Source organism: Schistocerca gregaria, chromosome 3, assembly GCF_023897955.1.
Source record: "Schistocerca gregaria isolate iqSchGreg1 chromosome 3, iqSchGreg1.2, whole genome shotgun sequence".
Classification (NCBI taxonomy): domain Eukaryota; kingdom Metazoa; phylum Arthropoda; class Insecta; order Orthoptera; family Acrididae; genus Schistocerca; species Schistocerca gregaria.
This window is the reverse complement of record NC_064922.1, coordinates 29811713-29823873: the sequence shown is the minus strand read 5'-3', so window position 1 is coordinate 29823873 and position 12161 is coordinate 29811713.

Here is a 12161-nt window from a genome sequence, read left to right as displayed (position 1 = left end):
TTGATCAAACACAGATATTGCATCGGGATTGAATACAACAGTCACCATCCGCACTGTCCTCTATAAGAGAAATGTCTCAAACAGTCTATGCTTTGATCGTTCCCTGGAAGACCAGTAGAAGATTCCGATGCATATCTGGAGGCATTCTGTAATCTGTGGACTAACTGAGTTTTGATGAAACACAAAAATTGCATCGGGATTGATAACAACAGCCACCATGCGCACTTTCCTCCACGGGAGTAATGTCTCAAACAGTCTACGCTTTGATCGTTCCCTGGAAGACCAGTAGTAGTTTCCGATGCACATCTGGTGGCATTCTGTAATCTGTATACCATCACAGAGTTGATGAAACACAGAAATTGCATCGGGATTGAATACAACAGTCACCATGCGCACTATCCTCCATGGGAGTAATGTCTCATACAGTCTACGCTTTGATCGATCCCTGGAAGACCAGTAGTAGTTTCCGATGCACATCTGGTGTCATTCTGTAATCTGTGGACAATCAGAGTGTTGATGAAAACAGATATTGCTTCGGGATTGATAACAACATTCACCATGTTCACTTTCCTCCACGTGAGTAATGTCTCAAACAGTCTACGTTTTGAACGTTCCCTGGAAGACCAGTAGTAGTTTCCGATGCAGATCTGGAGGCATTCTGTAACCTGTGGACTATCAGAGTGTTGGTGAAACACAGAAATTGCATCGGGTTTGAATACAACAGTCACCTTGCGCACTATCCTCCATGGGAGAAATGTCTCCAACAGTCTACGCTTTGATCGTCCCCAGGAAGACCTGTAGTAGTTTCCGATGCACTTCAGGAGGCAATCTGTAATCTGTGGACTATCAGAGTGTTGATGAAACACAGAAATTGCATCGCGATTGAATACAACAGTCACCATGCGCACTTTCCTCCATGGGAGTAATGTCTCAAACAGTAAACGATTTGATTGTTCCCAGGAATACCTGTAGTAGTTTCCGATGCACATCAGAAGGCAATCTGTAATCTGTGGACCATCAGAGTGTTGATGAAACACAGAAATTGCATCGGGATTGAATACAACAGTCACCATGCGCACTTTCATCCATGGGAGTAATGTCTCAAACAGTCTATTCTTTGGTCGTTCCCAGGAAGACCAGTAGTAGTTTCCGATGCACATCTGGAGGCAATCTGTAATCTGTGGACTATCAGAGTGTTGATGAAACACAGAAATTGCATCGCGATTGAATACAACAGTAACCATGCGCAATATCCTCCATGGGAGTATTGTCTCATACAGTCTACGCTTTGATCGATCCCTGGAAGACCAGTAGTAGTTTCCGATGCACATCTGTGTCATTCTGTAATCTGTGGACAATCAGAGTGTTGATGAAACACAGATATAGCATCGGGATTGATAACAACAGTCACCATGCGCACTTTCCTCCACGGGAGTAATGTCTCAAACAGTCTACGCTTTGATCGTTCCCTGGAAGACCAGTAGTAGTTTCCGATGCACATCTGGTGGCATTCTGTAATATGTGTACCATCAGAGAGTTGATGAAACACAGAAATTGCATCGGGATTGAATACAACAGTCACCATGCGCACTATCCTCCATGGGAGTAATGTCTCATACAGTCTACGCTTTGATCGATCCCTGGAAGACCAGTAGTAGTTTCCGATGCACATCTGGTGTCATTCTGTAATCTGTGGACAATCAGAGTGTTGATGAAAACAGATATTGCTTCGGGATTGATAACAACAATCACCATGTTCACTTTCCTCCACGTGAGTAATGTCTCAAACAGTCTACGTTTTGAACGTTCCCTGGAAGACCAGTAGTAGTTTCCGATGCAGATCTGGAGGCATTCTGTAACCTGTGGACTATCAGAGTGTTGGTGAAACACAGAAATTGCATCGGGTTTGAATACAACAGTCACCTTGCGCACTATCCTCCATGGGAGAAATGTCTCCAACAGTCTACGCTTTGATCGTCCCCAGGAAGACCTGTAGTAGTTTCCGATGCACTTCAGGAGGCAATCTGTAATCTGTGGACTATCAGAGTGTTGATGAAACACAGAAATTGCATCGCGATTGAATACAACAGTCACCATGCGCACTTTCCTCCATGGGAGTAATGTCTCAAACAGTAAACGATTTGATTGTTCCCAGGAATACCTGTAGTAGTTTCCGATGCACATCAGAAGGCAATCTGTAATCTGTGGACCATCAGAGTGTTGATGAAACACAGAAATTGCATCGGGATTGAATACAACAGTCACCATGCGCACTTTCCTCCCTGGGAGTAAGGTCACAAACAGACTACGCTTTGATCGTTCCCAGGAAGTCCAATAGTAGTTTCCGATGAACATCTGGAGGCATTCTGTAATCTGTGGACTAACTGAGTGTTGATGAAACACAGAAATTGCATCGGGAATGAATACAACAGTCACCAACCGCTCTTTCCTAAATGTGAGTAATGTCTCAAACAGTCTATGCTTTGATAGTTCCCTGGAAGACCAGTAGTAGTTTCCGATGCACATCTGGAGGCATTCTGTAATCTGTGGACCTTCAAAGTGTTGATGGAACACAGAAAATACATCGGGATTGAATACAACAGTCACCATGCGCACTTTCATCCATGGGAGTAATGTCTCAAACAGTCTATTCTTTGGTCGTTCCCAGGAAGACCAGTAGTAGTTTCCGATGCACATCTGGAGGCAATCTGTAATCTGTGGACTATCAGAGTGTTGATGAAACACTGAAATTGCATCGGGATTGAATACAACAGTCACCATTCGCACTTTCCACCTCGGGATTAAAGTCTCAAACAGTCTACCCTTTGATCGTTCCCTGGAAGACCAGTAGTAGTGTCCGATGCACATCTGGTGGCATTCTGGAATCTGTGGACTATCAGAGTGTTGGTGAAACACAGAAATTGCATCGGGTTTGAATACAACAGTAACCATGCGCACTATCCTCCATGGGAGTATTGTCTCATACAGTCTACGCTTTGATCGATCCCTGGAAGACCAGTAGTAGTTTCCGATGCACATCTGTGTCATTCTGTAATCTGTGGACAATCAGAGTGTTGATGAAACACAGATATAGCATCGGGATTGAATACAACAGTCACCATGCGCACTTTCCTCCGTGGGAGTAATGTCACAAACAGTCTACGCTTTGATCGTTCCCAGGAAGACCAGTTGTAGTTTCCGATGCATATCTGGAGGCATTCTGTAATCTGTGGACTAACTGAGTGTTGATGAAACACACAAATTTCATCAGGATTGAATACAACAGTCACCATGCGTACTTTCCTCCTCGGGAGTAATGTCTCAAACAGTCTATGCTTTGATCGTTCCCTGGGAGGCCAGTAGTAGTTTTCGATGCACATCTGGAGGCATTCTGTAATCTGTGGACCTTCAAAGTGTTGATCAAACACAGATATTGCATCGGGATTGAATACAACAGTCACCATCCGCACTGTCCTCTATAAGAGAAATGTCTCAAACAGTCTATGCTTTGATCGTTCCCTGGATGACCAGTAGAAGTTTCCGATGCCCATCCGGTGGTATTCTGTAATCTTTGCACTATCAGAGTTTTGATGAAACACAAAAATTGCATCGGGATTGACAACAACAGTCACCATGCGCACTTTCCTCCACGGGAGTAATGTCTCAAACAGTCTACGCTTTGATCGTTCCCTGGAAGACCAATAGTAGTTTCCGATGCACATCTGGTGGCATTCTGTAATCTGTGTACCATCAGAGAGTTGATGAAACACAGAAATTGCATCGGGATTGAATACAACAGTCACCATGCGCACTATCCTCCATGGGAGTAATGTCTCATACAGTCTACGCTTTGATCGATCCCTGGAAGACCAGTAGTAGTTTCCGATGCACATCTGGTGTCATTCTGTAATCTGTGGACAATCAGAGTGTTGATGAAAACAGATATTGCTTCGGGATTGATAACAACATTCACCATGTTCACTTTCCTCCACGTGAGTAATGTCTCTAAGAGTCTACGTTTTGAACGTTCCCTGGAAGACCAGTAGTAGTTTCCGATGCAGATCTGGAGGCATTCTGTAATCTGTGGACTATCAGAGTGTTGGTGAAACACAGAAATTGCATCGGGTTTGAATACAACAGTCACCTTGCGCACTATCCTCCATGGGAGAAATGTCACCAACAGTCTACGCTTTGATCGTCCCCAGGAAGACCTTTAGTAGTTTCCGATGCACATCAGGAGGCAATCTGTAATCTGTGGACTATCAGAGTGTTGATGAAACACATATATTGCATCGGGATTGAATACAACAGTCACCATGTTCACTTTGCTCCACGTGAGTAATGTCTCCAACAGTCTATGCTTTGATCGTTCCCTGGAAGACCAGTAGTAGTTTCCGATGCACATCTGGAGGCATTCTGTAATCTGTGGACCATCAAAGTGTTGATGAAACACAGATATTACATCGGGATTGAATACAACAGTCACCATGCGCACTTTAGTCTATAAGAGAAATGTCTCAAACAGTCTACGCTTTGATCGTTCCCTGGAAGACCAGTAGAAGTTTCCGATGCACATTCGGTGGTATTCTGTAATCTATGGACTATCAGAGTCTTGATGTAACACAAAAATTGCATCGGGATTGATAACAACAGTCACCATGCACACTTTCCTCCACGGGAGTAATGTCTCAAACAGTCTACGCTTTGATCGTTCCTGGGAAGACCACTAGTAGTTCCCGATGCACATCTAGAGGCATTCTGTAATCTGTGGACTATCTGTGTGTTGATGAAACACAGAAATTGCATCGGGATTGAAAACAACAGTCACCATGCGATCTTTCCTCCATGGGAGTAATGACTCAAACAGTATACGATTTGATCGTTCCCAGGAAGCCCAGTAGTAGTTTCCGATGCACATCTGGAGGCAATCTGTAATCTATGGACTATCAGAATGTTGATGAAACACAGAAATTCCATCGGGAATGAATATAACAGTCACCAACGCACTTTCCTCTTTGGGAGTAATGTTACAAACAGTCTACGCTTTGATCGTTCCCATGAAGACCAGTAGTAGTTTCCGATGCACATATGGAGGCATTTTGTAATCTGCGGACTATCTGAGTGTTGATCAAACACAGAAATTTCATCCGGATTGAATACAACAGTCACCATACGCACTTTCCTCCACGGGAGTAATGTCTCAAACAGCCTATGTTTTGTTCGTTGCCTGGAAGACCAGTAGTAGTTTCCGATGCACATCTGGAGGCATTCTGTAATCTGTGGACCTTCAAAGTGTTTATGGAACACAGAAATTGCATCGGGATTGAATACAACAGTCACCATGCTCACTTTCATCCATGGGAGTAAAGTCTGAAACAGTCTATTCTTTGGTCGTTCCCAGGAAGACCAGTTGTAGTTTCCGATGCACATCTGGAGGCAATCTGTAATCTGTGGACTATCAGAGTGTTGATGAAACACTGAAATTGCATCGGGATTGAATACAACAGTCACCAGTCGCAGTTACCTCCACGGGATTAAAGTCTCAAACAGTCTACGCTTTGATCGTTCCCTGGAAGACCAGTAGTAGTTTCCGATGCACATCTGGTGGCATTCTGTAATCTGTGGACTATCAGAGTGTTGGTGAAACACAGAAATTGCATCGGGTTTGAATACAACACTCACCATGCGCACTATCCTCCATGGGAGTAATGTATCATACAGTCTACGCTTTGATCGATCCCTGGAAGACCAGTAGTAGTTTCCGATGCACATCTGTGTCATTCTGTAATCTGTGGACAATCGGAGTGTTGATGAAACACAGAAATTGCATCGGGATTGATAACAACATTCACCATGTGCACTTTCTTCCACGGGAGTAATGTCTCAAACAGTCTACGCTTTGAACGTTCCCTGGAAGACTAGTAGTAGTTTCCGATGCACATCAGGAGGCAATCTGTAATCTGTGGACTATCAGAGTGTTGATGAAACACTGAAATTGCATCGGGATTGAATACAACAGTTACCTTGCGCACTTTCCTCCATGGGAGTAATGTCTCAAACAGTCTACGCTTTGATCGTTCCCAGGAAGACCAGTAGTAGTTTCCGATGCACATCTGGTGCCAATCTGTAATCTGTGGACCTTCAAAGTGTTGACGAAACACAGAAATTGCATCTGGATTGAATACAACAGTCACCATCCGCACATTCCTCCATGGGAGTAATGTCTGAAACAGTCTACGCTTTGATCGTTCCCTTGAAGTCCAGTAGTAGTTTCCAATGCACATCTGGAATCACTCTGTAATCTGTGGACCTTCAAAATGTTGATGAAACACTGTAATTGCATCGGGAGTGAATACAACAGTCACCATCCGCACTTTCCTCCATGGGAGTAATGTCTGAAACAGTCTACGCTTTGATCATTCCCAGGAAGACCAGTAGTAGTTTCCGATGCTCATCTGGAGGCAATCCGTAATCTGTGGAATATCAGAGTGTTGAAAAAATCAGAAATTGCATCGGGATTGAATACAACAGTCTCCATGCGCACTATCCTCCATGGGAGTAATGTCTCATACAGTCTACGCTTTGATCGATCCCTGGAAGACCAGTAGTAGTTTCCGATGCACATCTGGTGTCATTCTGTAATCTGTGGACAATCAGAGTGTTGATGAAAACAGATATTGCTTCGGGATTGATAACAACATTCACCATGTTCACTTTCCTCCACGTGAGTAATGTCTCAAAGAGTCTACGTTTTGAACGTTCCCTGGAAGACCAGTAGTAGTTTCCGATGCAGATCTGGAGGCATTCTGTAATCTGTGGACTATCAGAGTGTTGGTGAAACACAGAAATTGCATCGGGTTTGAATACAACAGTCACCTTGCGCACTATCCTCCATGGGAGAAATGTCACCAACAGTCTACGCTTTGATCGTCCCCAGGAAGACCTTTAGTAGTTTCCGATGCACATCAGGAGGCAATCTGTAATCTGTGGACTATCAGAGTGTTGATGAAACACATATATTGCATCGGGATTGAATACAACAGTCACCATGTTCACTTTCCTCCACGTGAGTAATGTCTCCAACAGTCTATGCTTTGATCGTTCCCTGGAAGACCAGTAGTAGTTTCCGATGCACATCTGGAGGCATTCTGTAATCTGTGGACCATCAAAGTGTTGATGAAACACAGATATTGCATCGGGATTGAATACAACAGTCACCATGCGCACTTTAGTCTATAAGAGAAATGTCTCAAACAGTCTACGCTTTGATCGTTCCCTGGAAGACCAGTAGAAGTTTCCGATGCACATTCGGTGGTATTCTGTAATCTATGGACTATCAGAGTCTTGATGAAACACAAAAATTCCATCGGGATTGATAACAACAGTCACCATGCACACTTTCCTCCACGGGAGTAATGTCTCAAACAGTCTACGCTTTGATCGTTCCTGGGAAGACCACTAGTAGTTCCCGATGCACATCTGGAGGCATTCTGTAATCTGTGGACTATCTGTGTGTTGATGAAACACAGAAATTGCATCGGGATTGAAAACAACAGTCACCATGCGATCTTTCCTCCATGGGAGTAATGACTCAAACAGTATACGATTTGATCGTTCCCAGGAAGCCCAGTAGTAGTTTCCGATGCACATCTGGAGGCAATCTGTAATCTATGGACTATCAGAATGTTGATGAAACACAGAAATTCCATCGGGAATGAATATAACAGTCACCATGCGCACTTTCCTCTTTGGGAGTAATGTTACAAACAGTCTACGCTTTGATCGTTCCCATGAAGACCAGTAGTAGTTTCCGATGCACATATGGAGGCATTTTGTAATCTGCGGACTATCTGAGTGTTGATCAAACACAGAAATTTCATCCGGATTGAATACAACAGTCACCATACGCACTTTCCTCCACGGGAGTAATGTCTCAAACAGCCTATGTTTTGTTCGTTGCCTGGAAGACCAGTAGTAGTTTCCGATGCACATCTGGAGGCATTCTGTAATCTGTGGACCTTCAAAGTGTTTATGGAACACAGAAATTGCATCGGGATTGAATACAACAGTCACCATGCTCACTTTCATCCATGGGAGTAAAGTCTGAAACAGTCTATTCTTTGGTCGTTCCCAGGAAGACCAGTTGTAGTTTCCGATGCACATCTGGAGGCAATCTGTAATCTGTGGACTATCAGAGTGTTGATGAAACACTGAAATTGCATCGGGATTGAATACAACAGTCACCAGTCGCAGTTACCTCCACGGGATTAAAGTCTCAAACAGTCTACGCTTTGATCGTTCCCTGGAAGACCAGTAGTAGTTTCCGATGCACATCTGGTGGCATTCTGTAATCTGTGGACTATCAGAGTGTTGGTGAAACACAGAAATTGCATCGGGTTTGAATACAACACTCACCATGCGCACTATCCTCCATGGGAGTAATGTATCATACAGTCTACGCTTTGATCGATCCCTGGAAGACCAGTAGTAGTTTCCGATGCACATCTGTGTCATTCTGTAATCTGTGGACAATCGGAGTGTTGATGAAACACAGAAATTGCATCGGGATTGATAACAACATTCACCATGTGCACTTTCTTCCACGGGAGTAATGTCTCAAACAGTCTACGCTTTGAACGTTCCCTGGAAGACTAGTAGTAGTTTCCGATGCACATCAGGAGGTAATCTGTAATCTGTGGACTATCAGAGTGTTGATGAAACACTGAAATTGCATCGGGATTGAATACAACAGTTACCTTGCGCACTTTCCTCCATGGGAGTAATGTCTCAAACAGTCTACGCTTTGATCGTTCCCAGGAAGACCAGTAGTAGTTTCCGATGCACATCTGGTGCCAATCTGTAATCTGTGGACCTTCAAAGTGTTGACGAAACACAGAAATTGCATCTGGATTGAATACAACAGTCACCATCCGCACATTCCTCCATGGGAGTAATGTCTGAAACAGTCTACGCTTTGATCGTTCCCTTGAAGTCCAGTAGTAGTTTCCAATGCACATCTGGAATCACTCTGTAATCTGTGGACCTTCAAAATGTTGATGAAACACTGTAATTGCATCGGGAGTGAATACAACAGTCACCATCCGCACTTTCCTCCATGGGAGTAATGTCTGAAACAGTCTACGCTTTGATCATTCCCAGGAAGACCAGTAGTAGTTTCCGATGCTCATCTGGAGGCAATCCGTAATCTGTGGAATATCAGAGTGTTGAAAAAATCAGAAATTGCATCGGGATTGAATACAACATTCTCCATGCGCACTTTCCTCCATATGAGTAATGTCTGAAACAGTCTACGAATTGATCGTTACCTGGAAGACCAGTGGTAGTTTCCGATACACATCTGGAGGCATTTTGTAATCTGTGGACTATCAGAGTGTTGATGAAACACAGAAATTACATCGGGATTGAATACAACAGTCACCATCCGCACTTTCCTCCATGGGAGTAGTGTCTATAACGGTTTACGCTTTGATAGTCCCTGGAAGACCAGTAGTAGTTTCCGATGCACGTCTGGTGGCATTCTGTAATCTGTGGACTATCAGAGTGTTGATGAAACACAGAAATTCCATCGGGATTGAATACAACAGTCACCATGCACACATTCCTCCACGGGAGTAATGTCTCAACCAGTCTACGCATTGATCGATCCCTGGAAGACCAGTAGTAGTTTCCGATGCACATCCGGTGGTATTCTGTAATCTATGCACTATCAGAGTTTTGATGAAACACAAAAATTGCATCGGGATTGATAACAACAGTCACCATGCGCACTTTCCCCCATGGGAGTAATGTCTCAAACAGTCTACGCTTTGATCGTTCCTTGGAAGACAAGTAGTAGTTTCCGATGCACCTCTGGAGGCATTCTGTAATCTGTGGACTATCTGAGTGTTGATGAAACACAGAAATTGCATCGGGATTGAATACAACAGTCACCATGCGCACTTTCCTCCAAGGGAGTAATGAATCAAACTGTACACGATTTGATCGTTCCCAGGAAGCCCAGTAGTAGTTTCCGATGTACATCTGGAGGCAATCTGTAATCTATGGACTATCAGAATGTTGATGAAACACAGAAATTGCATCGGGAATGAATACAACAGTCACCATGCGCACTTTCCTCCTTGGGAGTAATGTCTCAAACAGTCTACGCTTTGATCGTTCCCATGAAGACCAGTAGTAGTTTCCGATGCACATCTGGTGGCATTCTGTAATCTGTGTACCATCAGAGAGTTGATGAAACACAGAAATTGCATCGGGATTCAATACAACAGTCACCATGCGCACTATCCTCCATGGGAGTAATGTCTCATACAGTCTACGCTTTGATCGATCCCTGGAAGACCAGTAGTAGTTTCCGATGCACATCTGGTGTCATTCTGTAATCTGTGGACAATCAGAGTGTTGATGAAAACAGAAATTGCCTCGGGATTGATAACAACATTCACCATGTTCACTTTCCTCCACGTGAGTAATGTCTCAAACAGTCAACGTTTTGAACGTTCCCTGGAAGACCAGTAGTAGTTTCCGATGCACATCTATAGGCATTCTGTAATCTGTGGACTATCAGAGTGTTGGTGAAACACAGAAATTGCATCGGGTTTGAATACAACAGTCACCTTGCGCACTATCCTCCATGGGAGTAATGTCTCCAACAGTCTACGCTTTGATCGTTCCCAGGAAGACCTGTAGTAGTTTCCGATGCACATCAGGAGGCAATCTGTAATCTGTGGACTATCGGAGTGTTGATGAAACACATATATTGCATCAGGATTGAATACAACAGTCACCATGCGAACTTTCCTCCACGGGAGTAATGTCTCAAACAGTCCATGCTTTGATCGTTCCCTGGAAGACCAGTAGTAGTTTCCGATGCACATCTGGTGGCATTCTGTAATCTGTGGACTATCAGAGTGTTGGTGAAACACAGAAATTGCATCGGGTTTGAATACAACACTCACCATGCGCACTATCCTCCATGGGAGTAATGTCTCATACAGTCTACGCTTTGATCGATCCCTGGAAGACCAGTAGTAGTTTCCGATGCACATCTGTGTCATTCTGTAATCTGTGGACAATCAGAGTGTTGATGAAACACAGAAATTGCATCGGGATTGATAACAACATTCACCATGTGCACTTTCCTCCATGGGAGTAATGTCTCAAACAGTCTACGCTTTGAACGTTCCCTGGAAGACCAGTAGTAGTTTCCGATGCACATCTGGAGGCATCCTGTAATCTGTGGACTATCTGGGTGTTGATGAAACACAGAAATTCCATCGGGATTAAATACAACAGTCACCATGCGCACTATCCTCCATGGGAGTAATGTCTCATTCAGTCTACGCTTTGATCGATCCCTGGAAGACTAGTAGTAGTTTCCGATGCACATCAGGAGGCAATCTGTAATCTGTGGACTATCAGAGTGTTGATGAAATACAGAAATTGCATCGGGATTGAATACAACAGTCACCATGCGCACTTTCCTCCATGGGAGTAATGTCTCAAACAGTCTACGCTTTCATCGTTCCCAGGAAGACCAGTAGTAGTTCCCGATGCACATCTGGTGCCAATCTGTAATCTGTGGACCTTCAAAGTTTTGACGAAACACAGAAATTGCATCAGGATTGAATACAACCGTCACCATCCGCACATTCCTCCATGGGAGTAATGTCTGAAACAGTCTACGCTTTGATCGTTCCCTGGAAGTCCAGTAGTAGTTTCCAATGCACATCTGGAATCACTCTGTAATCTGTGGACCTTCAAAATGTTGATGAAACACTGAAATTGCATCGGGAGTGAATACAACAGTCACCATCCGGACTTTCCTCCATGGGAGTAATGTCTGAAACAGTCTACGCTTTGATCGTTCCCAGGAAGACCAGTAGTAGTTTCCGATGCTCATCTGGAGGCAATCCGTAATCTGTGGAATATCAGAGTGTTGAAAAAATCAGAAATTGCATCGGGATTGAATACAACAGTCACCATGCGCACTTTCCTCCATATGAGTAATGTCTCAAACAGTCTACGAATTGATCGTTACCTGGAAGACCAGTGGTAGTTTCCGATACACATCTGGAGGCATTCTGTAATCTGTGGACTATCAGAGTGTTGATGAAACACTGAAATTGCATCGGGATTGAATA